The sequence below is a fragment of the Mixophyes fleayi genome, chromosome 1, assembly GCF_038048845.1.
Source record: "Mixophyes fleayi isolate aMixFle1 chromosome 1, aMixFle1.hap1, whole genome shotgun sequence".
Classification (NCBI taxonomy): Eukaryota; Metazoa; Chordata; class Amphibia; order Anura; family Limnodynastidae; genus Mixophyes; species Mixophyes fleayi.
In genome coordinates, this window is record NC_134402.1 from 20,454,137 (window position 1) to 20,480,839 (window position 26,703).

Here is a 26,703-nt window from a genome sequence, read left to right on the forward strand (position 1 = left end):
TAATTCCCCTCCTCATTATCTTGTAAAGCAGTGCTCCTCACAGTGAGTATAGGAGAAGGTGATCGGTGATCATGTCCGCAGGTATGACGTCCCGTTTATATCCTTGTGTAGCAGTGCTCCTCACAGTGAGTATAGGAGAAGGTGATCAGTGATCATGTCTGCAGGTATGACGTTCCATTTATTTCCTTGTGTAGCAGTGCTCCTCGCAGTGAGTATAGGAGAAGGTGATCAGTGATCATGTCTGCAGGTATGACGTCTGTTTATTTCCTTGTGTAGCAGTGCTCCTCACAGTGAGTATAGGAGAAGGTGATCAGTGATCATGTCTGCAGGTATGACGTCCCATTTATTTCCTTGTGTAGCAGTGCTCCTCGCAGTGAGTATAGGAGAAGGTGATCAGTGATCATGTCTGCAGGTATGACGTCCGTTTATTTCCTTGTGTAGCAGTGCTCCTCACAGTGAGTATAGGAGAAGGTGATCAGTGATCATGTCTGCAGGTATGACGTCCCATTTATTTCCCTGTGTAGCAGTGCTCCTCGCAGTGAGTATAGGAGAAGGTGATCAGTGATCATGTCTGCAGGTATGACGTCCGTTTATTTCCTTGTGTAGCAGTGCTCCTCACAGTGAGTATAGGAGAAGGTCATCAGTGATCATGTCTGCAGGTATGACGTCCGTTTATTTCCTTGTGTAGCAGTGCTCCTCACAGTGAGTATAGGAGAAGGTCATCAGTGATCATGTCTGCAGGTATAACGTCCCATCTCCTGGAACAAAAGTTCAGTAGTCCCCCACCTTGGTGCCGGGAATAAATGGTTGGGCCCGCGCTTGACTGGAGTTGAAGTGGTGGTGGGCTGTGCTAACACAGCGGTCCTGAGGGACATTGCAAAAAAAGTAGAGTAAAATCCCCATGGTGCCATAAGTAAGTGGGTTGGCCCGCGGGTGAATGCGGCTGTGTAGTGCTAATCGGGAGCGAGTGTCTAAACCCGCAGTTTATTTCAGGTGAAGATGTGTGTGCCAATACAGCGGTCTTGAATTAAATCCCGATGTGGTGCTGGAAGTGAGTGGTTGGGCCGGCAAGTTAATGGGGGTGAAGGGGGTGCGCTGTGATGATAGTGCGGTCCCGAGGGCATTTTCACATTCAAAATATATATATAATAAATTAAAGGAAGTGCAGGTCAGGACCCCCACTGGGTTTAGTGTGGACATGTTTTCTATCAGCTGTAAAGGCTATGCTGCGCTGTTGGCTGCGAAGGTGTGGAATGGCTTTGGAGATGGTGCATCTATGAGTGATGTGATTTGGTTGAAGGGGATGTTACATTTCGCTACCTGGATACTAGGCCTGTGGAGCTTCTGTGAGTCCTTAAATGCATTTATTCGGTTCAGGGGCTGTTCATGGGCTCGGAAGGTGTTACGTGGAGCCGGAAGGATGGGTCCTGTCATATGAAAGTGTTAGGGGCAAACTGTGTGAGATCCTCAACTGCTGTAACAGCTTGACAAGATGTTCACCTTTAGCAGCCCCCTTTCCGACGAACTTGTTACGTTCCACAGTACTTGGCTGCCCCCATGACTTAAGGTAGTAGCAGTTGTTGATTTAGCACTTACCCAGAGGAGAGGACAGAACATAGTAGGAGGTAGTGAGCAACCAGGATGTTATTCACAGATCTCTGATGCAGACAGTCATGGGTTAATGGAATAGTCTGTCACTTGCCTGGTGGAGTAGACAGCACACAGTAACAGGTAGCGAGCAGCCAGACTGTAAGTAGCAGATCTCTGAGCCAGACAGGCAAGTGTTAAAGTGGAATAGTCTTCCACTTTGCCAGTAGAGTGGACATCACACGTTAACAGGTAGTGAGCAAACCAGACTTTAAATAGCAGAACTCTGAGCCAGACAGGCAAGGGTTAATGGAATAGTCTGTCGCTTGGCCGGGGGAGTAGACAGCACACAGTAACAGGTAGTGAGCAACCAGACTTTAAACAGCAGAACTCTGAGCCAGACAGGCAAGGGTTAATGTGGAGTACAGACAAGCCAGAGGTCAGGGCAGGTAGAGTCACTACAGAAAATGATCCTATTTTTTAACAGAAGGGATGGCTTACATGTGATTACTAATGAATGTAAGATTGTCGAGGTGTGGCTGGCTGTTATGCCGTCTCGTGCTGAGTTGCCTGAGGGTGGGGCTTTTAGGCAGAGACAGGGTTCAAGGGGGCATGGCTCATCCTGTCAGTCAGGGGAGGTGCTTTGACTTTAATGGTAGACACTGCAACTGGGGCTCTTACTCTACATTCCAGCATCCTTGTTCCACTTGTGGAGAGGGGCATGGCATGAGGGATTGTACTAGATGCCCGGGTCTACCGCTCTACAGGTGTTCTGGGTCCTCTGTGTTTTTATTCCCCATTGGTTTTGGTGAGACGGTGGCCTGTGAAGAAAGTTTGTGGGGAATGTATGGTCCTTTCCCTTCCCCTCTCATGTCTGGTTTGATTTTCTCCCCAGTGGGGGTGATGCCCCCCCCCCCCCAAAAAAAAAGAAGGGAGTTCCATTTTCATTCAACATTTGTACCCATAATGAGAATGTTAGGAATCCCTCCAGCCAGTACAGCAAAACCCGGAGTCTGCTCCGAAAGTCTGGTGTTCACTGTTGCCCCTAGTGGTGGGGACAAGCTTGGCTGCAAACAAACAGAGGGATGTGAGATGTGTACTGGCTGGGGAGAACCCAGGAATAGAGTTACCAAGGCCGTAAAGTAGGAAGTGCAGGAGGGAGTCAGGACAGATATATCACTCGTGGCCACTGGAATAAATAAAGGAACAGCTGACAGAGAAGTCCCCTAATACACAGCAACTTCTGTACCGGTGCTTGTCCGGAAAGGAACGGAACTTGCAGTGATAGGTAAAGATGAGGAAACTGAACTTAGGCGGTTGCCAGGGGTAGCTACAACCCACAGTACCGGTGAGAGTCCGGAGATTTGAGGGAAACAGTTCGTAGGCAGTTGCCAGGGGTAACTACAACCCACAGTACCGATGAGAGTCCAGAGATTTGAGGGAAACAGTTCTTAAGTGGTCGCCAGGGGTAACTGCAACCCACAGTACCGGTGAGAATCCGGAGATTTATGGGAAACAGTTCTTGTGCAGTTGCCACTGGTAACTACAACCCACAGTACCGGTGAGAGTCCGGAGATTGGAGTGGATAAATGTTTGCCCATGGGGTGTGTGTCATGTGGCTACAGGTTGCCGGCAGTTAGCCAGATCACTTTGAAACAGGTTCCGTCTCTACTGGGACTGTTGATTTTTGCATGATAGGTTTTTTCCAATGGGGTCGTGTTTTTGTAGAAAGCTTAATAGGGCTTCTGCTGTTGTGGTTCTGAATCATCCTTTTGTAAGGCTTTATGGTGAGATCAGAGGGGATCTGGCGCTGTGGAGTGGGGTTTTTTTTTGCACCATTTCAAAGGGGTTCACTTATGAAATCCTCTTCTCGCAACTAATGGTGACATTCAACTGTTTTACTCTTGCAGCTGTGTCCGCCAGTTTCTGGACTTGTCTGGATGCTGAGTGGCGTGCTGCGCCATGGCCCCTTGATTGGCATAAGGAGGGTGTTGAATTGGGGAGAAATTGTTTGCGTGAGAATGGCATTATTTTCTGGTGCGATAATTTGGGGTTGCCCAGGGAATTAATTACTCAGAGGGCTTCCTCTCCACCTGCGCTTCAGTTGTTTAGATATCTCGCTCTCGATTGTTTGTGCATTAATATTGTTTTTAATACTGGCCATGTCCCTGGAACTAGTAACAATATTGCTGATGAGTTACCGCACTTTTATTAGGTTACAATCCGTGCTGTTGCACCTGTGGCTAATGTTATGGGTGTATCCTGCACTGCTTATGTTTTGGCAGATTACCATGTTGGTATAGAACATCTGGTTGGGCATACAGTGGCTTCATCAACTATGTAGAAGTATATAGAGCGTGGTCTGCTTGGTATGGTTTCCGTGACATCAGTGGCCTCAGAAGTAAGACAAGGGAACAGAGTTTGTTGGTTTTTCTTTAGGAAATTTTTTTCTTCTGGTAAGTCTAAGGTCTCTATGGTGTTGTCACTGGTCGGCTTCTCTTTCTTTTTTCAGTTCCAGGGTGCTGAGGTTGTCACTAGGACTTTTTTGGTCCGTAAAGCTTTAAGAGGTTGAGCCATGCTTGCTCCACTGGTAGCGGACAGGAGCCGGCCTATTGATGGAGACCTTTTGATAAGAATGATGGGGGCTGTTGCCAATGTCGCTTGTTTAGATTTCTCTATGGCTTTATTCGTTGCTTTCTGGGTTAGCGATTTGGTGACTTCTTCTAGGTTTTCATGTTGTACGGGTCTGATTTACTGAAATGTTATTTTCCGATTAGTTTGGAGTTTATTTGGTCATGTGTCCGGCCCCTGGTTATAATTGTTTGGGACATCGTGATGGGTCCTCATTGACTAAGTTTTATTTCAGAGCAGTTTTTCATAAATGGGGTTTGGATTCGGTTGGCTATGATGCTCATTCATTTGGGTTCAATGCTACTATAGTTGCGGCCAAGGAACATTGTGTTCAATCCATCAGGGCATTGGGTAGATGGATGTCTGGGTGTAATAAGACATTTGTGAGGTTGTGTGAAGCGTGTTACTGCTAATTTCCTTCCCTGGTGGGGCTGACCAATGCCGTGCATTGCTTGCCTTGTTTTCAAGAGCTCATGAAGGGATTTGCCTGATTGGCTTGTAGCTTCTCAAGGTTTTTCGGTTATACCTCAATATAGATCATCCTGTGCATCCTTGGCTAGGCCTACTGTGTTTAGATATTAATTTAATACATTTGGTTGCTTCTAATCTTTAGCCTTACCTCCATTTGTTCCGGTTCACAGCGGGACTCCGTGATGGCATTCCTTGGCCATTAAGTGCGGTCCACTTTGCAGCGTGAGCATTTTCCCCGGTTCTCTTAAAAACCTTCTTCTTGGGTATTCTGTCCCTTATCGAAGCTCATTTGGGTGCCCTGAAATACTGGTAGTTCATTTGAGCATCAATCACTGGGCTAAACAAAGTTTTTCGACCACATCGAGCACAGAGTCTGATTTTGAGGTTTTTCTGTCCCGCTGGCCAGAATCCATTTATTCTGGTCAGTTATTTTCCTAGGAGAACTTGAAGAGGTATTATTAACTCAGTACGCCTCATTAAGGTCCATTCTAAAGTTAACCTGGCCAATTGTTAATTTCTTACGGGATTGGGGTGGGGGGCGGTATTTAACCATCTGGCTTTTAAGATTACTCTTCCGCACTTGTACAGGTCATAAGGGGGACATTTGTCTGAGAAGGGTGTAGCTTGTTTCATGGAGCAAATTTTTAGGTTTTCTTGTTTGGCTTTGAGAGGTTGTTTGGCTTTGAGAGGGGTGGGCTTGGTTCTTTCTTTTGGGAGAACCTAGATGTGGTGTAAATGTATGCCAATTAGTGTATTATAAGGACACATTCGGGTGGCGACTGGACACTCTCCCTTAGTAGTGTAGTTCAGTTAGTAATACCACACCTTGGGGAGTTATGGGGCATAGCCTTGTTGGGTGGACCCCAACTAGTTAGCCACAACAAGACAGGCTCCACCACCTAAAAGTGTCCGAATATTTTAGTTTGCTATAATTCTGGTTTTGGAATGGCTGATAGCCCATTGGTCTAGCTTTTAGTTGCTACCCCTTTAATTTAATTTTCAATAACATTTGTGACCTTTCATTTGCCAACCAAGTGTCATGTGTCATTATTTATGTAGGTAAGTGTAATAAGGCTAAAGTAAAAGTTATATCAACCACTAGGTGGCTTCTCAGAAGACCATTCAGAGTCAGGTCGTGTAGGTAACTATTTACAAACCCAATTATTGTACCAATTGTCAGCACATCGCTGTTCCCAATTGTATTGTCTGACTATCAGAAGTCACATGCAAGTACAATAACATAAGAACATGGGACATACTGACAACAGCATCTAGGAGATGGTTGTCACGGTAACCCTAAACTGGAGCACAGAGTCAAAATATACTGATTGTGCTGGTTGGTGCCACAAATGATTCTAAAATGAGCTTTAGAGTTGACTGCGAGAGTTGCTTGTTTGTTTATGCTCAAATATGCATCTGCACACTTACATTTCCACATCTTTACATTTCTTTTATATATTTCTAGGTAACATTTTATAGGGTAAATGTTTACTTTAACAAAGGGTATAGACAGGTGCTGGCTGGCAGACTTTAGTGTGCGGGGCAAGCACACAGCACTGATCCTTAAGTATATTTATCAATATAAAATAGAGGCTATTTTAATGTTGCTTAACCCAGCGATTTATTATTACAAATGATACATTTTAAATAATGAAAATAAATAGTGCAACAAAAAACAAATCTCACATTATATTGCATTTTATTTTTTATATCGTATTCCTACAGTACCTTTTTTACATACCTGGCTGAATTTAATGGGGTATATACAGGGGCAAACACAGGATTTGTAGAGGGGGGTTTCCACACCACGCCGCCAGTGGGCGTGACCAGCATGCATGGGGGCATAGCTATAATATTAGACAGTGCTTGGCTGCTCTCCAACTCTTCCTATCCCCATAATATACATGGGCAATGCTGCGTGCACTACTGTTAGGTGCACACAGCTCTCCCTTTTTAAGCAGAGCTGTGTGAAGCGGGAGCAGGGTCCAGTCACCTCAATTATACAGTGCCCCAGGCTTGGAGGGGGGGTTTCCAAGTACTAGGAACCCCCCCCCCCTCGGTTTGCCTATGATATTTATATATAGCACTATACAGCTATATGATCACAACAATAATAGTAACGAATAACAGATATGTCTGTCCCATCATCACACTGTCCCGTTTATTACACTGTCTCCCTCGCTATGCACGAACTGCACAGGCCGCCTGCACCACATTCCCACTGGACCACCAGGCGGCCCAAAATACATTGTGATTGTCTGGCCCAGCCCGCCCCTGGGTATAGGCTCATGTTATCTTTAAAACCCTTGTTAAACAGAATATAACTAGGAAAGCATCCTACTGAAGGCAGTAACCATTTTCTGTGTACTGAATGGCCTTCACAGAAACAATAATTGACAGAGACGTTTTGATGCTCTGTTATGCTGACAGCCTTGATTGCTGTTTTTCTAGAGCTGTACCTGCCACAGTAAATGCTATTTCAACAAATAATGCCTCAAACTAATTTATAAGGACATTTTAGGAAGAAAAACAAGTACTGGAACAATGCCAATAGAATGCTGTCTCTTTAGCTCAATTTTCAAGGCATGTTTCATGTTAACACTAGAGATGCTCAGGCTCGGTTCCTCGGGAACCGAACACTCCCGAACTTAGGGGATCCGAGTACCGAGCCGTCGCATTTTCGGAATTGAAAACGAGGTGAAACATCATTGTTACGTCGTCATATCTCGGATCTCGCGAGTTTTGGAATCTATAAATACCGCCCTCCACGGCGATCTAGTGCCATTTGAGAGGGGGACACAGAAGGGGTAGCATGGAGTGTAGAGCAGTTGGGCAGGCAAAGTTATAGAATTGAAAGCGGAGGGTGGTAGCAGTGTTAAAGAAAGTAATCAGTGACATTCAGGAGAGCTCCATAGCTCCAGTGTTAAATCTCATTGCAGAAAAATACAAATACTAGTGCTGGCAGAGTTGGTGTAATTCTGCAGTCCAATTCTACTGTGTTATATAGGTAACACAAAAAGGAGAGCTGCGTTGCTCCATTGCTAAATATCATTGCTGAAATACAAAAACTAGTCCTTGCAGGCTTTTATTCTGAATTTACACCAAAAAGTGTATGGTGTTATATACACCCAAAGACAAGAGCTCCATTGCTCCATTGCTAATTGTCATTGCTGAAATACAAATACTAGTCCTTGCTTGTTTTTCTTCTGAATTTGCAAGCAAAGTGTACGGTGTTATCAAAATGGATTCACAGCAGTACACAGAAGAGCAGGAGCACCAAGCAGCTGCTGGCACCAGTCATGATGATACTACGTCATCCGGTAAAGCCTATGTAAAAGTACATAGTGTATTTAAGTCTTCCAAACAAAAATGTAAAAAAACACCTTTAACCTTGGTCTAGAAAAAAAGAGCTGGAATCCAGGCAAAGTTATCTGCAGTAAAAAAGCTAAAATTGCCAACATGCAATTCTGCACACACAGTAGTAAAGAAAGAATGAGGCCTTCGCCTTTCTTCATGAGTGCGAGATCTGAAATTGTCACTGAGGCATCTTCTTGTAAGGTCAGTCGTGACCAAGCAAGACCTTGTCCTTCGGACTCCAAAAGTGGTGTCCAAATACTTTTATGTGTAAAAGCCGAACTGGATGAGAACAGTAAGGCATTAGAGGAAAATGTATGTTCAGATTCACAAATCATGACACAAATCCCTGAGGAGAGTCCATCCACGAGTGCTATGTGTAATCCTGACCTGTTTGATAGTGTACCTATAAAGAAAGCCTTTTTCAGCATTTGTGCTGATGTGTGCCTGAACAGCCCGAGTGTAGCCGATGATACACAAATTGAGAATGCCACTTTGGAATTGCAACAGGATGAGGGGGATATTTGTCTGAAAGTGTATGAAAATAATATTGTGGCCTGTGAGGTGGTCAAAATTGACTGCAAATGATGTGAAATTAGAGTTGTTGAGGTTAATAATAATGTAGGATCTAAAGAGCAAAATTATGTGATTTTAGCATATTTTAGCAATTTTTATAATAAATATACAGATCCAAAACCAAAACCAAAACACACGAGGGCGGTTTTGTCAAAACCAATACAAAAACACTAAGCTAATCCAGATCCAAAACCAAAACCAAAACCACTTCACAGGGGTCAGTGAGCATCTCTAGTTAACACCCGGACATAACCTCGGAGTCTCATCTCACAAAGGTTCCAATTAGAGTTTTAGAGTTTCCTTAGAATGTAATCTTCCCCCGATGATGGTGCATAGAGGGCACTTATATTATGGAACCAAAACATTTCAGTTACACCCCTGAGGAGGAGGTCTAAAAAGTTGTGAGGGAGGTGTGTTATCACTAGAGATGGGCGGGTCCGGTTCTCCGAGAACCGAACCCATGCGAACTTTGGGTATCCGAGTACCGAGCTGAGCAGCTCGGTACTCTCCCGCCCATTCCGAATCCAAATCGAGGCCGAACGTCATTGTGACGTCGTCGAATCTCGGGGCTCGGTTCTTGCGATACTTCAACTTTATAAATACACGCCTCCACAGCAATCCATCGCCATTTGACAGAGGGAGAGAGCAGGGTGTAGTCATAGGCTAATTAGAGCAGGGACAGAGAATACAATATTGTTCTTGCAATTGCTCTAACCAAAATCGCTAGTGCAGAGAGGAGGATAGAGGTTTATTATTTTTTCTTCATATTTGGCACTCCCCAGCGCTTTTGGGGTGTCCCCCATAATTGTGCATAAATATTTCTGGCTGTCAAAAGTCATATCTGTCAGCAGTATCTACTAAATAATTTTTAGCACTCCTCAGTGCTTTTGGGGTGTCCTCCCTAATTGTGCATTAATATTTCTGGCTGTCAAAAGTCATATCTGTCAGCAGTATCTACTAAATAATTTTTAGCACTCCTCAGTGCTTTTGGGGTGTCCTCCCTAATTGTGCATTAATATTTCTGGCTGTCAAAAGTCATTTCTGTCAGCAGTATCTACTAAATAATTTTTAGCACACCTCAGTGCTTTTGGGGTGTCCTCCCTAATTGTGCATTAATATTTCTGGCTGTCAAAAGTCATATCTGTCAGCAGTATCTACTAAATAATTTTTAGCACTCCTCAGTGCTTTTGGGGTGTCCTCCCTAATTGTGCATTAATATTTCTGGCTGTCAAAAGTCATATCTGTCAGCAGTATCTACTAAATAATTTTTAGCACACCTCAGTGCTTTTGGGGTGTCCTCCCTAATTGTGCATTAATATTTCTGGCTGTCAAAAGTCATATCTGTCAGCAGTATCTACTAAATAATTTTTAGCACTTCTCAGTGCTTTTGGGGTGTCCTCCCTAATTGTGCATTAATATTTCTGGCTGTCAAAAGTCATATCTGTCAGCAGTATCTACTAAATAATTTTTAGCACTCCCCAGTGGTTTGCGCTCAGAATGGATTCAAAGCAGTCCACACATGATCTGAATGAGCAACCAGGTTCTGTCACCAGTCCTGATGTTAGTGTTCCCAGTACGTCATCTGGCCAAGGCGATGTCAAACAACAGAGTGTTTTCAAATTAGTGCAAAAAACAAAAACCCAAAAAATTTTTACTGTATTGAAGCGAAAAAGAAGTGTAACTGAGCAAAAGTTAAGTGACGATAAAAAAAAAATTGCAAGCATGCCATTCTACACACGCAGTGGCAAAGAGAAAATGAGGCCTTCACCTTTGGCTATTAGTGGCAGATCCCAAAAAGTTACCCAGCCTACAATTGGTGCACAACTACTGTTATGCGTCAAAGCCGAGCTGCAAGATAACAGTGAGGCATTACAGGAGAATATTTGCTCTGATTCACAAATGACAACAATCCCTGTGGAGAGTCCATCCAACAGTGGGATGTCTAATCGTGAGCATTCTGCTGATGTGTGCCTTAATAGCCCGAGTGTAGCCGGTGATACCCAAATTGAGGATGCCACTTTGGAATTAGAAGAGGATGAGGGGGAGATTTGTGTAGGCGACGAGGACGCTAATGATGATGTTGATGATTATGATGCATACAGATACCAAATTGCCTTTCTCAATTTCTATTTATATTCTAGATTATATAACGGCTGAATAGTTTTCTATTTTACTCCTAGTGGAGAGAGGATCTGATGCAGACAGATACCAAACTGCCTTTGTCCATTTCAATTTATATTGTACAGTATATAACGGCTGAATTTATTAGTATTTTATACAAGTGGAGGGGGCCCAGAGAGACAGAAACCAAACTGGCTTTCTCCATGTCAATTAATATTGTACAGTCTATAACGGCTGGATTTTTTGGTATTTTATACAAGTGGAGGGGGGCCTAGAGAGACAGAAACCAAACTGGCTTTCTCCATGTCAATTAATATTGTACAGTCTATAATGGCTGAATTTTTTGTTTTTTTAAAAAAGTGGAGGGGCCTATAGAGACAGAAAGCAAACTGTCTTTTTGCATTTCTTTACATATTTAACTATAAGTGTAGGGTGTAATATAGATTCAAAGACGATGGCTGCATTGCCAATATGCATAGATGGAGAGGAAGACAATCTGTTTTGTGTCTAGAATAAATGAAGGCCTACCAACGAAGAATTAAACAGTTTTTTTGGATGATTTATTACCTCAACAATTAGATTACTTATCTCTAAAACAGTTGGAGCACTAAATTGGGTTATTTTAGGCACAAAAACATGTATTTTCCAACAAAATAGCAAAACAAAACCAAAACCAAAACCAAAACACGCAATGGCGGTTTTGCAAAACCAAAACCAAAACACGACGGTAATCCAGATCCAAAACCGAATCCAAAACCAAAACACGGGGGTCAGTGACCATCTCTAGTTATCACAAGCTTAGCTGTGGTAGACATTACAAGTGAACACATAAACTAGTATTTATGGACCCTAAATATATTGAGCAACTTCCATTCTGTGTGTAACTGTCTGCAAAACATGTACGGGGTCAGTAGAAGGCAGGGAGTGCCGGTCCTTGTAGTGCCATTTGGGAGTTTTTTTGGACTCCTGGCAAATTAACTCTCATTTTAAAAGCACACACATCATATCTATAATATAAATGCTTAGTGGCGTGTGTTAGTCTGTCTGTGTGTGTTTGGAAAAAATAAAACCAAGCTGCAGCGCCACCTGCTGGGCGGAGTTATACACTGACCTACTAAATTCTTAGTGTGTGTGGAAAAAAAAATTCAGAAAGGGCTGAAATTTGGTGTACTAAGATGTTTTTAATTTGTTAATTTAATTTGTTAATTGTTAAAAGTGTTTATAAAGATTTAAAAAAAATATATATATATTTCTTGAAGGAGAAGTGACAGTTGGGAGTGGTTGGTGGTTGCCGGGGGTGACAGTGGGGAGTGGTTGGTGGTTGCCGGGGGGTGACAGTGGGGAGTGGTTGGTGGTTGAGGCCTGGGCTATGGCCCAAATGCATGACAAGAACCTTTTTAACACCTTAAGTAGCTTGATTTGACTAGAATGCATGAGTATCATGCACGGGTTAACTTGTCTATAATATAAATGTCTAGTGGCGTGTGTTGGTCTGTCTGTGTGTGTAAAAAATAAAACCAAGCTGCAGCGCCACCTGCTGGGCGGAGTTATACACTGACCTACTAAATTCTTAGTGTGTGTGGGAAAAAAAATTCAGAAAGGGCTGAAATTTGGTATACTAAGATGTTTTTAATTTGTTAATTTAATTTGTTAATTGTTAAAAGTGTTTATAAAGATTTAAAAAATATATATATATTTCTTGAAGGAGAAGTGACAGTTGGGAGTGGTTGGTGGTTGCCGGGGGTGACAGTGGGGAGTGGTTGGTGGTTATGGCCCAAATGCATGACAAGAACCTTTTTAACACCTTAAGTAGCTTGATTTGGCTAGAATGCATGAGTATCATGCACGGGTTAACTTGTATATATATATATATATATATATATATATAAAAAAATAATAAGCAAAAGGCGCTTAGTGCATTATTAGAAAAACACCAAATTTATGACAATAATTTTTATGTATATGTGTGTACCTCATACACAATGTAAATATAAAAACATACAGATTTACGCAGCAGGCAGCTCCTCAAAAACAAGCACTCATTTGCAAGTGCTCAAATAATTCTAAAAGACAAAAAGAGAGAAGCGCCACGCATAGTGTATTAAATGACCAACAATTAGTCTTCTCAATGTGGCAAACAAGTGAATTGGCCTCGTACCAAAAGACGAATAATAAACAGCTTATCTGTAATTAGATTCCCGACATCCTATATAGACTCCTTGGTGTCCAGTCCTTATGGCTCCAGAAGTTCAGATCACTATGGACTCAGAGCAAAACTATTATGGTGTAGTATGCCAAATAAGGCTACCAACAATTCCTCAAAACTGGGTACCAACATAAGCTCATATCAATATGATCCATAATTTTTTTTATTACAAAGATAAAATCATTATTATATATAAAATGCGCCCGTACATAGTATATAACAAATATAGGCTTATCTGCTGTCTTTCCTGATGGTAATCACAGATCTCTCAAAACCACCTGGCCGGGGTAGATATGGTGATCCACGGAAAGAAACAGAAAACGCCTTATCCCCCTCAACGCGTTTCGTCACTCGACTTTTTCAAGAGGATTCCGGGTATGTAGTATGGTATGTTAGTCCAAATGTCCAGTTTATATGGTCCCACAAAGCACAAACACCTGTAAGTGTCATTATCCAAAGATCCGGCCGGACTGAGCGATATGACATCACTTCCGGTAACAGACCCTCCATCACTTCCGGTATCGGAAGATCTATCACTTAACAATGTAAAACCTTTTTTTCATTATTAGAAATGTATTGCTTCCACGTTATAGCTATATCATAACTTGTTGATATGCAACACTAAAAAAATAACTTTCTCGAAAAAACGAGCCTCCTTATATTTATCAACAAAAACATTCATATATCATATTCTCGTCCTCATTTTTGAACAGTGGAGAGCGCCATTTTCTAGTGGATTATATCCCTTAACCATACAGAAGCCATTTTTAAATAGATCCCCTCTTTATTAATAAGGCATTATAGCAATATATACTGATATCTATAAACATCAATTCGTAAACAATCCAACCAAGAATTAACAACAGTTCAAATTACATACATAAATTACATATAAAAGATGTATAACATCCTATATATAATATAAAATATATCTTCACATATCAATTAGCATCAATTCGTATACAATCCAACCAAGAATTAACAACAGATCAAATTACATACATAAATTACATATAAAAGATGTATAACATCCTATATATAGTATATAATATACCTACACATATCAATTGATATATAAAACTTGCAAGGTACATAATCCCCCTGTCAAATAAACAAGAGGAAAAAAGAGACAGAAAAAAACAACAATTAGTATTCCAAAATATGTCATATAAAGGCAGCTAACTCAAAGGCTTCATTTAATCCCCTTGGTGCAAGTGTATCCAGTTTATAGATCCAAAACATCTCTCTACGTGATAATTTATTGGCCAAATCTCCACCTCTAGGGCCCAGGGAGACTTGTTCTATGGCCTTGAATTTAAGCCCCTTTGGATCCGCATTATGATGTTTATTAAAATGTCTAGGAATAGAGTGTATATCCAATTTATTTTTAATTGATCTCACATGCTCCTGGATTCGTAATTTGATATTCCTCTTAGTTTTCCCAATATACTTTAGGCCACATGGGCATTCAAGCATATATATAACAGATGAAACCAAACAATTCATATGTGATTGGATTTTGAACTCCTGTTTATTACCAGAGTCTGTAAATATCTTGTTCGGTCCATCCACAAATTTACATACATTACATTTAGTGCTTTTATAAAAAACATTGGGATGCTTTAGAAAGTTATTAATTTTATCCTCACAACCCACACTTTTCAGATTACTAGGTGCCACCATGTCTTTTAAATTCCTAGATTTCCGAAAAACAATCTCAGGTTTTTTAGGCATTGTAGAACCTAAAACGGGGTCTGCACAAATCAGGTTCCAATATTTATTAAGAACATGTCTTACTCTTTTTTCTCCCATCCCATATTCCGTAATAAAAGGGATCATATTCTCTTTCTTTTCCCTCTCTTTATATTTTAAAAGATCATTTCTCTCAATATCATTAGTTCTTTTTAGTGCCTCATAGATAATAGACTCAGGGTATTTACGTTCTCTAAATCTTTCAACATAGACCTCAGTTTGTTCTTTACATACATTCTTGTCAGAGCAGTTACGTTTAATTCTACTAAATTGAGATAGCGGAATATTATTTTTCCATTTTCTCATATGGTTGCTCCCATAATGTATATAGCTGTTAGTATCGACATTTTTAATAAAAGTTTTAGTTTCTATTCTATCTTCCTTAATTTCCAGAACCAAATCTAAGAATTCAACACTTGTCTCATTAATGGAAGAGGTGAACTTAAGATTAAATTGATTATCATTTATATATTGAAGAAAGTTTTGGAAGAGATCCAAAGACCCATCCCAGATAATTAAAATATCGTCAATATATCTACGATATAAGATGAGAGATTTTGAAAAGGCATTCTCCACAAAGATAGATTCCTCCTTCCATTTGCCCATATACAGGTTAGCCAGAGAAGGTGCAAAAGTGGTGCCCATGGTTGTCCCGCATAGTTGTAAATAAAAAGCTCCCAAAAATTTAAAATAATTATGGGACAAAATTACCAAAGACTAGATTACATAAAAAAGTTTTATGCACCACATCCAGATCTACATCATTTTCCAAAAAATATCTTATAGCTTCCAGCCCCTTAGTGTGATTAATAGAAGTATATAGGGCTTGAACGTCTAAAGTAACCCATTTATAACTTTGTTTCCAATCCACTGTTGCCAAAATTTGTAATAGAGAGGTGGTATCTTTTAGAAACGCCGGTAGTTTCCCCACATATTTCTTTAGAAAAAAGTCCACATATTGGGAAGCAGATGATGTAAGAGAATTGATCCCCGCTATAATTGGTCTCCCTGGGGGTTTCTCTAGATTTTTATGCACCTTAGGTAGGTAATAAAAAATAGGAATAGTAGGGAATTCCTGTAAAAGATATCTAAATTCATCCTGATTAATGATATTATCCTTCAAGGCTTTATCCAAGATCTTTGTTATCTCTTGAATGAATTCAATAGTTGGATCTCCCTCCAAAATCCTATATGAATCCTTATCTCCTAACAGTCTTTCAGCTTCCTGAACATAATCTACTCTATTTAAAATAACAATCCCCCCCCCCCTTTATCAGCCTGCTTTATAACAATCTGATCATTTTTCATGAGGGCCTCAAGAGCTTTCTTTTCTTGTGGGGATAAATTACTCTTAATTTTAGGACATTTATTCTCCACACATAATTCTTTCTTAACAAGCTGAAAAAAGACTTCTATATTCCCCCCTTTCGATTCTAGTGGATAGAATTTGGACGGCCTTTTAAGGCCTGATTTTGAACTATCATTTCTCTCTGTTATATTCTCATTTTTCAAAAAATGTCTCTTAAGAGTCAAACGTCGAATAAATTTATTAAGATCAATAAACAACTGAAAGTCATTCATTCTATTCGTAGGGGCAAAAGATAATCCTCTATTAAGTAATTTAGTTTCAACCGAAGTAAGTTTATAATCAGATAAATTAAATATCCCAGATGTACCAGAACCATTGTATTTACCTAATAGTTTCTTCTCCTTTTTCTTAAGTCCTCCCCTACGGCCTCTCCCTCTAAAAACCTTCGTTTCATGGGTGATGCAATTCTTACTTTTTCTCTTAGACCTAATCTTTTTCCTGGGGGGTCTTCTCCTGAATTTGGAGTAGTTACTAAAAAATCCTCATTAACACTCCAGAATTTCTCTTTCTGGAGTGGTGAAAAACGATTACCCAGTTTAAACTGGGGAAGGCCCTCAAACCTCTGAGGCACTCTATTCCTACCGTTGTGTTGGACCTTTGTCCACTCATCATGGTCTTGGTTATGGCCTCTAAAACCTCTATTATTCCATCTCTGAGTGGATTGTGGATTTTCAGAAGGGAGTCTAGATCTATTCCAATTAAATATCTTATTTTCTTCATAATCCTTTTTGTCTCTTTTAAATTTATTCTGTTTGCGCTCAATAACCTCCATTTCATATATATATATCAATGTTTAGAATTAGGACTACCTGATATTCGCAAACATGTGTGACTAAGAATGTTACATTTTACTTACAAAAAGATTATCAGCTTATTTACTGGCTTTACTGGCTCACATCAGTGTGCTGGGGGATATGTGTGTGGTTTTTCTTTTAGGCAACCCCTCCCCTTCTAGCACCTACTGTTACTTATACATTTTTTATGACACCTTACATTTTTGTAACCTGCCATCTAGTCCATTTCTTATTTTGAAACATGTCCTTTCTTTCTTTCTTATGAGTTAAGTTGTGGTATTGTAGAAAATACAGTTACAAAACAAACACTTCCAAATTTCATGTACTCCCCCCATTCAAATGTACCTGGGTAGAAAACTAATTGCAATGTACAATTATTAACACCCATATCATTCTTGAGAAAATAAGCTGCAAATCTGTGACCCTCCCTTCCTGTCTTCTTTCTCAATAACATTGTAGGAATTATTTAAATTAACAGTTGAAGTGAGTTGAACATCCTTTGACACTAGTGTCATGTGATCAACCAGAGCCAATCAGGAGCCTGGCTTGAAAGCTGGCAGTCTTTAATAATTCAACAATTCTCAGGATCTCACTGATCATGATCTGATATTCACACTGTCATGAATGCTTATTAATATACATAACCTCCAACAAGATAGTTGACCTTACACATATACTGTATGTTAAAGGATGAATTTAAAAGAAACTAAACAGCTGCAAAAAACATCTTATATATAAAAATCATTGGTCCGTTTGTTTGTTTGTCCGGATATGCATTCAGACACCTCTGCACCGATTGGTATGAAACCAATGCTGGGCGGTCCAGTTAGATCTTGGCCAGGTTTTAGTGGGGTTAGGGGCCCGGTCGGACCTGCCGTTGATGTATGCTGAGCTGAACTTTGACCTGGGGAGCCCGTTCTGGACCTTCAACTGGATGGATTTGGATGACATCTTAGCTGCTAATTATTTTTAAAATATTGACAGTTACATCCAACTCATTGATGACTTAATAACCTACAGATTCAGCTAGTATGTAAGATATATTTGTATATACAGTATATTGTCTGTTCAGATATCTGTTTACAATTGTCTGGGCACCCAAGGTCAAATTGTATGATTCACTGAATCTCTGAATAACAAAACCTTAATGTTTATTTCCTGTAGGTATTTTGGTCATAGGAAAAACATTTCTTTGACAACGCTCAACATCTACTGTGAACCACTGCTCCTGTATAATATAATCCTTTCTGCAATGACATGTAAATGTCTGTTTTTACATATATGACCAGTTTACTAGCAGTTCTATCAGGTATTTTTCTGTATATTACAAATCTTTCTTTGACTTCAATAATTCCACTTAACTTCCCTGATGTTTCTGACAAATTCAAATATGGAATCTTTATATAGCCTAATTCTGCTTCATACCAGTCATTTACCTTGAGTCCTCATTTAGCTACTCAGCAGAGCCGGTGGTTGGGAGAGGAAGGGTGCCAAGACTTTTACACTTGCCACATTCACAGTTTTATTTTTTGACATCTGTTAAATGCAGCAGGTGAATAGTAATTGTGCATTGAAATGTGCTGAAGGAAGTCGGTGGCTAAGTGGTTAGCATTTCTGCCTCACAGCACTGGGGTCATGAGTTCAATTCCCGACCATGGCCTTATTTGTGTGGAGTTTGTATGTTCTCCCTGTGTTTGCATGGGTTTCCTCCGGGTGCTCCGGTTTCCTCCCACACTCCAAAAACATACTAGTAGGTTAATTTGCTGCTATCAAATTGATGCTAGTCTCTGTCTGTGTGTGTTCCTGTCTGTCTGTGTGTATATTAGGGAATTTAGACTGTAAGCTCCAATGGGGCAGGGACTGATGTGAGTGAGTTCTCTGTACAGCCAGAACCGGATTAAGGGAATGGAGGCCCCTGGGCTAAGGGCGCCTCCATTCCCCCGTGAGGCCCCTAATGTGAGCCCCCCGCCGCCCCCCCGTACCCCATGAGGGCCCCCCCCAAGCGCTTACCTGTCACTGTTGTCCTCCGTCCCCAGCGCGCTGTAAGCTCCCTACTGAGGAGATCTCGCGAGAGTTCACTCGCGAGATCTCCTCAGTAAGCAGATTACTGAGCGCCGGGGATGGAGGACTACAGTGACTGTGCTCAGCAGCATTGATCGGGGCGCCCCCACCGATCAATAATGCTGCTGAGGACTTTGAAGGGCCCCCTGTATGCCCGAGGCCCCTGGGCTATAGCCCAGTTAGACCTCGGGTTAATTCGGCCCTGTGTACAGCGCTGTGGATTTAGTGGCGCTATATAACTAAATGGTGATGATGATGATTAATACTTAGCAGTTCAGTGAAACATGCATTCTTTTCTAGGGCTGCCCAATCTTTTACACACACTGTATGTGACAGTTGATAAAAAATGATAGTGTAGAATGTGTACATTCTGTACATACTGGTAATACACTGCTAGATATTTAAAGCATACTTGTCTACTCTGTAGAATGTACGGTTTCCGAATTTCGGGGAGTTCTCCTAGAGACCTAGAAAACTAGTCCACCCTCCTGGATCCCGCCCACTTCCCTAGTGAAGTGGGTGGGGGCTTGATAAGTCCATTTTCTGCAAATTGAGTCATCACGTCCCAGCCCATGTTCAATGCCACCAATCGCGTGTTGCGCAGTGCGAGGTCGGGGCATGACTTGCGTTGTCAGGCCCCCTGCACTTGCCACTTGAGGGGAGGTCCAAATAATAGGCAAGTATGATTTTAAGTGAATCTGTCATCTACTTACAGTATAGGCAGACATTGAATGGACTGAACTAAAATGTATGAGAATATAGCATATCGGTTCACTAGTAGTTAGTCCCTCATGAATGTAAGTCAGGCATTGCCACCATACTTCTCATCAAATTTATAGACTGCAAACTGTTTCCGTCCACAAAATGGATTATTATTATTATTTATTTATAAGGCTCCACAGATTCCGTAGCACCGGATACAGGAGCAAGTAACAAATAGATGAGGTAATACATTTTAGTAGCACAGATGAGTGTGAGTAATGCTATGGGGACACACCCAGAGTGCAGCAAAATACGTGACAGGATGTACGAGGGACAGCAGACATACGTGGGACAATAGGTAAAAAGGACCCTGCCCGCGAGGGCTTACATTCTAAAACGAGGGGTGGTGAGAAACAGTAGGACCAACTGGGAGAAAAATTTAAATGGCAGACAGAGAAGAGGAGGTAATTGATAGAATGGTTAGGAGGTGGTAGGATAGGTGAGCTTGAAAAGGTGAGTTTTGAGTGCACGTATGAAGGACTGAAGGTTGGTGGAGAGTCGAGTGAGACGTGGTATGGAGTTCCAAAGATTAGGGGCAGCACAGCAGAAGTCTTGGAGGAGAGCATGGGAGGAGGTAATGAGAGGTGAAGTGAGGCAGAGGTCAGAGGCAGAGCGGAGTGGTCAAGTAGGTATGTACCTCCAGATAAGGTCAGAGATGTAAGGGGGAGAAGTGTTGGAAGGGGCTTTGTAGGTGAGGGTAAGGAGCTTGAACTGAATTCTGAAATGGATAGGGAGCCAATGAAGGGATTTACGCAGAGGCAAATTGGAAGAGGTGCGGTGGGAGAGGAAGATGAGCCTAGCCTCAGCATTCTGTATGGCTTGAAGGTCAGAAGTGTGAGAGCGAGAAAGACCAGTGAGAAGGAGGCTGTAATAGTCGAGACAAGAAATGATGAGTGAATGGACCAGGATTTTGGTTGATTCCTGAAAGAGGAAGGGACAAATCTACGTCATGTTACGGAGGCAGAAGTGGTAGGATTTGGTGAGGGACTGGATATAAGGGGAAATGCTGAGGGTTGAGTCATAAGTGACTCCAAGGCAGCGGGCTTGGGTGACAGGAGAAAGAGTGATGTTGTCAACCAAGAGTGAGATATTGGGAGGGATAGCAACATTGGCAGGAGGAAAGATGATGAGCTCGGATTTGGAGATTTTGAGTTTCAGGAAGAGCTGTGACCTCCAGGTAGTTGCAGCAGAGAGACCCATTGTGCGTGGGTGACTGGTCCATTTTAAAGCAGAAAACCATTGAAAAGCTGTTTTTAATATCTATCTTAGGCTTTATACCCACAGAGTTTTTTTGCATTTTAAAATATGCGTTCCCAAAGCCCTGCTAATATTTATATTCGTGATACTTTTTTTCGCTGCTAGAGGTGCTCGAGCTGGCCACAAACTATTTCTCTAACTGGTTTGTCGAAGTTGTGCAAAATTGGGAAAATTTACTAGAATTTCTCAAATTTGAAATCAGCTGAAAACAAAATCAAGCTACATTTGAGAAAGTCAAACAGGTTTGATCATGTTCCTTTTTGATTGGATAATGCAGGTTTCAGTTCCATTACTCTTGCACGGGCTGGCGAGTTGTCTCACGCACATGTACAATGACGGAGACTGATCCATCAATGCAATAATTGACTCTTATCGCTTCAGGACAGCATTGCCAGAGCAGGTGATGAATTCATAATATGTTTTTCATACATATGGTCAAAAGGTCATTTTTGATTGCCTCGCTAAGTGGTGATAAAGAAATATGACCTTTCTCACCTTAGCCAGTCGAATAAGGATAATTAAGCCCTTTTGTGTCATGTTCCTCTGTGCAGCTTGTTGGAGGAAACCGTTGAAGATTGTAAAGACAGTTGTCTATTTTCTGCCACAAGGAGAAAACTATAAGTGCCCATTAGTTAAATAAAATCTAATCAAGGTAATAAAACCATTTAATAAGATGTAAATGATTCATAGCCAACATAAATGGAACTTTTCTGGTTCAATAATTTCCAAAAAAAACCTTCATAGTTTGGCTTAAAAACTGCTGATTTTAATCTTATATGTATGTCGAATAGATCGCAAAATATATTAGACACTTTTTTTTATTAGGCAAATGGATGAACCATAAATATATTTTATACTTTACAACCAGTTTCTAAATTAAGTGTGTGAGGACCATCAGTGTAGACATAGAGTCCGGTAACCAAAACAAGCGTAATAGTGGACATATTTCAAAAGTGGTGCAGAGGTAAAAGGTATTGTAATCCACAGAAACCAAATTCTGTTAGTTTTCTAGATCAATTAATCAGAGGAAACTGGTTACTCTGGGTAACAGCACCTTTTCCTATGTTTACCTTGAATTACACCTTCTCCAGTGTTACCACCCTCTAAATTCCCCCATTACTCGTGCAACAGTCCGTTCACTTGAGGTCTATAGTTTCTGGCTTATTCATAGAAGGCCTAACACCAGAGATTAACGAACAACCAACCTTGAGCGCTCCAATCTAGAAACTAATCTAAAAACAATACAAAGGGGTCAATCCCTGTTGCATTCCCCCATTCGAGGGTGCCAGACCTTGTAAAAATGAAGAACCACAATGTAACAAGATAGGGTGCGCCTGGGAAATTGAAACCAAGAGCAAAATAATATATAAGATGGTGGACCTTATTTAATAAAAAAACTTTATTTGATCATTATACAAAATAAGTCAAATCCCAACATCATAACAAACATAACAAAAAAACAAAAAACCATAACATGTATGTGCACATATGTCTTCTGGATATAAGTTGGATATAGTAGTATAGAGTATCAGAAAGTACAACAATCTGAGGAAGCTATTCAATCTTTGGATATAAGTGTCCTCATAGTATAGAAAAACAATGTTTGTGGCCAGTGCACATTGATATTATATTCTAAAATCCTGGGCATGAAAGGACAACAAAGAACTTGCTTGATGAACCAAAATATTCATAGAATAGTGGTAACTAAGAAACAGTCTCACCCAATCGTCTAAACACCTGTTATCGGTGTTGGTATGCACGTCTACAGACGGTGGTTCCAAATGGTCAAAGGGGAATAAAGTGGACACGGTGTATCCCAAATGCATCGACCTTACTGCTGGAGAAAAAAAAAAAAAAAAAAAAAAAAGACATCCGAGCTGTTGGGGAACGTTTCCCCTGTAGAATTCTAACAGCAAAGTGTGTGTCTCTTCTGACATCCTACTTTAGGGGACTGATGCCCAGTTACCGTGGGCCTTGCACCCTATCTAGTGATGTGCCTTATGCCCAACCTATTAAGGGCCTTGTGCCCTATAACTGCCTAAGAGCCTTGTGTTCACCACCTGCTGGGCCTTGTCCCAATCCCTAACTGCCTATGGGCCTTGTGCCCACTAACTACTGGGCCTTTTGCCCTAAGACTAATGGGCCTTATGCCCAAACAATGGAGAGCCTTATGCCCCAAATATACTAACTATAGTCCTTGTGTCCAACCTTATCTACAGGGCCTGATGTCCACTAACTACAGGGCCTTATTCTCCCCACTAACACTAGTGGGCTTAACACCCTTCAATCCCTATCTAGCCCGGGGCTTTGTGCCCCCCTACTTGCCAAGGGTCCTAGTGCACAACTTTATCCCATGGGCCTTTTTTGCTTGACCTACAGGACTAGTGTACATAGGACACTCAATTTTCCCACCAGCCACTGGTCTAGCAGGTAAGCCTCTCACACAATCACACATTACATAGCCATATGCCCCCCTGCCATAACACACACAACCATTATATTGCCATATGCCCCCCTGCCATCACAAACACATTACATTTTTGTCACGGATTTCCCAGGTATGACCACTGAGAGGGGATAAGTGGTTATAATGAGTTTATTAACAAACACAGATGACAAGGTAACTCACTAGACAGCTTGATGTGCAGATGAGAAACACAGGTAACAGCTCATAGTAGATTTCAACAGGCAGCGTAGAACTAGAAGTACCAGGTACAATGGTTGAAGATGCAGGAGTCCAGGACACAGGTAACAGCAGTAGAGAATACAATGGAGTAATTTGCAGGAGTCCAGATAGATAACCGCAGTAGTGAATTCAATAAAGAAATAGGCAGGAGTCCAGATAGCAGATAACAGCAGTAGTGAATTCAATGAAGAAATATGCAGGAGTCCAGATAGCAGATAACAGCAGTAGTGAATTCAATGAAGAAATATGCAGGAGTCCAGCTAGCAGGCAACAGCAGTAGAGAATTCAATGAAGTAATTTGCAGGAGTCCAGATAGCAGATAACAGCAGTAGGGAATTCAATGAGGAAATATGCCGGAGTACAGCTAGCAGGCAGAAGCTGAGCACAGGGAATGCTCATAGGAATGACCTGATGATCTGGCCCAAACCGTATGAAGCAGGCAGGTTTATATAGGCCTCATGCAGGTGACACAACTCTCAGTAATCAAGGAAAATGATCAAAGTAGCACAGTGGCCCCTTTGGTGGGCAGTGGTACTACAAGTAGAATACATAATGAATGCAATAAAGTCACTGCAGACAGCAGCTGCAAGTCGTGACAATTTCCAGCTAAGACTAATGGGCCTTATGCCCAAACTATGCCCAAACTTATGCCCCAAATATACTAACTATGGTCCTTGTGTCCAACCTTATCTTCAGGGCCTGATGTCCACTAACTACAGGCCCTGATGCCCACTAACACTAATGGACTTAACACCCTTCAATTCCTATCTAGCTCAGGGCTTTGTGCCCCCCTACTTGCCAAGGGTCCTAGTGCACAACTTTATCCCAGGAGCCTTTTGCTTGACCTACAGGACTAGTATACGCAGGACACTCAATTTGCCCACCAGTCGCTGGTCTAGCAGGTAAGCCCCTCACACCATCACAGCCACACACATTACATTGCCACATGCCCCCCTGCCATCACACACAAAAACATTACATTGCCACATGCCCCCCTGCCATAACACCCACAACCATTATATTGCCATATGCCCCCCCTGCCATCACACACATTACATTTCCAGCTAAGACTAATGGGCCTTATGCCCAAACTATGGAGGGCCTTATGCCCCAAATATACTAACTATGGTCATCATCATCATCATCATCACCATTTATTTATATAGCGCCACTGATTCCGCAGCGCTGTACAGAGAACTCATTCACATCAGTCCCTGCCCCATTGGAGCTTACAGTCTAAATTCCCTAATATACACACACACTCACACACAGACTCATACAGACAGACAGAGAGGGAAACAGAGAGAGAGACTAGGGTCAATTTTGATAGCAGCCAATTAACCTACCAGTATGTTTTTTGGAGTGTGGGAGGAAACCGGAGCACCCGGAGGAAACCCACGCAAACACAGGGAGAACATACAAACTCCTCACAGATAAGGCCATGGTCGGGAATTGAACTCATGACCCCAGTGCTGTGAGGCAGAAGTGCTAACCACTAAGCCACCATGCTGCCCGTGTCCAACCTTATCTACAGGGCCTGATGTCCACTAACTACAGGGCCTGATGCCCACTAACACTAGTGGACTTAACACGCTTTAATCCCTATCTAGCCCGGGGCTTTGTGCCCCCCTACTTGCCAAGGGTCCTAGTGCACAACTTTATCACCATCACACCCACACACATTACATTGCCAGATGCCCCCCTGCCATCACTCACACACACACACACACACACACACACACACACACACACACACATTACATAGCCATATGCCCCCTGCCATAACAGCCACACACATTACATAGCCATATGCCCCCCAGCCATCACACACACAAAGATTATATAGCCATATGCCCCCCTGCCATCACATACACATTACATTTCCAGCAGCCCCTCTACCCAAATATTATATTTCCAGAAGCCCCATACCCACACATTACATTGCCAGAAGACTCCCTACCTACACATTACATGTGTAGAAGGCCCCCTGCCCACACACATACATTCCAGCCGCGCTTGCTTCTAGGCACACATGGGGCGGCACCTGTCATGTGGTGCGCGTCCCATGTTTCCTCTGTGGCCACACATATGGGGATGGAGGGATCTGCGGCCACCAGAGAGAAGGTTACTGGTCCCGGGGAAGGGGTCAGCCACCAACTAGACCATGCATCCCGTGGCTGGCATCTCTATCCCGGGGGAAGGGCACCTGAAGAAGTGACTCCCCCCTCCCCAATTTGGCTTTGGGTTGCTCAGATTAAACAGATCCAGGCGCCCAGTGATTTAAAGAAAAAAAAAAAAATAATGGGGAAAAAAAAACAGACGGCCTACTGACGGCCTCATTAGACCATCAGCCTACCAGGAAAATTCCTGGTAAGGCCTATGGCCAATCCGCCCCAGTGGTCCACTGTAGATAAAGTTAGAAATGTAATGCAAAAAAAATCCCTCAGTTTACTTCGGGTAGGGGCTAGTTAATACCCCTAATTTGCTAATCCCTAACTAGGCAAATCTCTGTTCTCCTCAGCTCCACCTCCTCCTACACATTTCAGTTCTCACCTGTCCAGACAGAGCTGGTGTGGGCTGGAGAGCCAGATCCATGTCCAGTCAGTGATAAGCATACTAGATGGGCTGATTAGCATATTAGTCAATCTACATGCCCCACCCTTTTCTGGCTGAATGTAAGTGGTGTGAAGGAATTGATTTTACATTAGTTTTCTAATAATAATTTTTAAAAAAACCATCCTGTTAATGGCAGGAACACCTTATCTGCGCAAACTGCGACAACTAATTAGATATTATTATACAACTCTATGTCATATTCTGGCACTAAACAATGTATTAGATTTAATCACTTTACTGTAGTGAAAGCATATTAGTTAGGGGCTGATCCGACACGTCTTCTATCTGTGCCGTGGTATTAAATAAGCATGTTTGTGTTGCTGTGCCTAGCATAGTTTTTGTTGTGAAGTGTTTTATACTTGAAATGTTTATAATAAAGCCTCCTATTGTAGTACTCCAGCTCTAAGCTTTGAGATGGACCTCGCAAGCAGAGGAGGAGATTGGGCTTTTTGAAACAAAA